Below are 2278 nucleotides of genomic sequence, written 5' to 3' on the forward strand. Positions count from 1 at the left end.
GCACCGAAAAAAAAGTTTACTATTGTTTACGAAAAATGAACTAACCCATAGTAAGAATGACCATGATTTGGCGCCAAAGATTTTTTTCATCTAGATAAGTTCATGATTTTCTTATAAATAAGTTTATGTATTGCATCGTATTTTAGTTCATTCTTACTAGGCTGTGGGAAGAATGTACTTACACTCATTCAAAATATTCCTGCTATCCGGAAAAATGAACAAGTTTTTGGGAATCCTATATTTAGAAATTGGTTTCAAATAAACTGTTTATCAGTATAATTTTCAAAAAAGTAAATAAATTGAGGAATTAAAGGTACAACAAGCCTGTATACAACTAAGAAATTTTTCATACAATATAAGACAATTTTTCATAACTACCAGTATTTTATTTCAAAAAATTATTATTATATTACATAAAACTATGTAATATAATAATGATATACAATAAAAGAAATGTTTTTATTCGTACGCTGTATGCTGTTACTTTTCGGTAGTTAGTAATTGCTTCTTCAAAAGAGTAATATTCTATGTTAGTAGAATGAAACTAATTAATATCAATTTCCATTTTTTATCCATATGAAAGATATATGCCATAAGTTGCTATTTTCATTTCATTTTTGTCCAATTTCACCGATTTCGCTAGTTTTTGTTGTGTGGATTTGCGTCATAAGCCTCTGAAGTTAAAAAGGTATATAAAATATAAAAATATTATCAAATTCTATGGTATTTTGATCTTTAACTTACAAGAGAATTTTCTTAGAGCAAATAGGGATATCAGCTTAGTTAGCATTAAATAGTAAGAAGATTCCAAAAAATACCATTAGATTTGCTGTCATCCTGCAAATGAAAATTATTTTCAATAAATAGAAATTTTGGCTTTATTACAAATGGACGAAAAACTTACCACATTGAAAAAAATCATCCAATTACTACATTAGTGGAATCATATCCATGCACAAATGGGACATTTTTGAAATCCTTCTCAGAATATAAATGAAATAAAAATATTATAAAATTAGATATAATTTCCACTTGTCAATATAGCATTTAGTATTTATGGTGGATATTAAGTTCGAGTTTAGTGGCTAAAATCCCAATTTTTCATGATTAGTTTTCTTTAGAAATACATGGGAACAAAATTGAACCGTTTTTGTGTTCATTTAAAATTTATATCAAATTTTTAGTAATTTGAGGTCGCTGAATCCAAATTTACACTTATTTTTTTAAGATCTCGACTTTTTGAGATATACGGTTATGTTGAAAATTAAGGCACTTCCGCTATATATATTGGAATAACTTGAAAACGATTCATCATATTAAATTAAAAAAACAGCGTTCTACATAAGCTTAAAAACGATTTTCTGTTCTTAATCGTGTAATCCATTTAAAGAATATAAACTTAATAAAAAACTTGTTTCGAGCTATTCTCCATCAAGTTATATTTAAATTTGCATCGAAGGGGTATAATTTTATACTTTTCTTACTGATTTATTTCTGATTTTAGCACCTAAACTCGAACTTAGTACACACCTTAAGGACTCGCTATAACATAAAAATATAGACTCAAAAAATTGTATTGTGATCCAGATGTAGAGTCAATATAGATCATTTTATTACCACTCATTATGATCATTTTATTACCACTCATTTTTATGTAAACCAATTTAAAACCGCACTAATTTTAAATTATTAATAGAAATATACAGTTTCTTAATATGTGATTTATTTTAGAGTTATTTATTTTTTAGCAATATAAAGTGTTTTTGTTTTCTCTAACATCACACCATTCACTTATCAGTTTCTAAAATGTTACGAAATAAATGTATTTTTATTAATAAACACAAATACCGCACGCAAGCGCACCACGTGTGCGCTTCATAAATGCATCAACAGAACTGCACTCAGAAAATTTAACGTCGTAACTACAAGTAAATTCCATAATATTGAGTAGTTAAAAATTTTACTCAAAGTTAGTTAAATTTAACTATTGATGAACAAAATTAACTCAGTGGAAGTAAATTGAACTTAAGGCCATTACCAGCAAAATGGTTAAGAACTCCCAATGAGTTCGTAAATGGACTATAGCAAATATAATAATATGGAATACGTATTTTCTCGAACGTACGAAGAAGTTTCTCAGCGTTACTGAACTTTTATTGTGCAATATTACGAAGTCTGGTTGGACACGAAATTTCAATGTTTAGTATAAATAAACTAACGATGAATGTCAATTCTAACTACCGTTGAGTGAATCTACTTCTAGACAATAGTTCGTCTC

At 27.3% G+C, this 2278-nt stretch overlaps 1 long non-coding RNA gene across 1 annotated transcript; it reads right to left on the reverse strand.

The window, feature by feature from the left end:
- Positions 1 to 441: 441 nt before the first annotated feature.
- On the reverse strand, positions 442 to 1853 carry LOC142227687 (uncharacterized). The gene is made up of 4 exons (XR_012719978.1): positions 1778 to 1853; positions 905 to 978; positions 745 to 837; positions 442 to 674 (listed from the first exon to the last, which is right to left on the reverse strand). It is a non-coding gene; the product is annotated as an uncharacterized LOC142227687 (long non-coding RNA).
- Positions 1854 to 2278: the final 425 nt, after the last annotated feature.

This window comes from Haematobia irritans, chromosome 2 (assembly GCF_050003625.1).
Source record: "Haematobia irritans isolate KBUSLIRL chromosome 2, ASM5000362v1, whole genome shotgun sequence".
Taxonomy (NCBI): Eukaryota; Metazoa; Arthropoda; class Insecta; order Diptera; family Muscidae; genus Haematobia; species Haematobia irritans.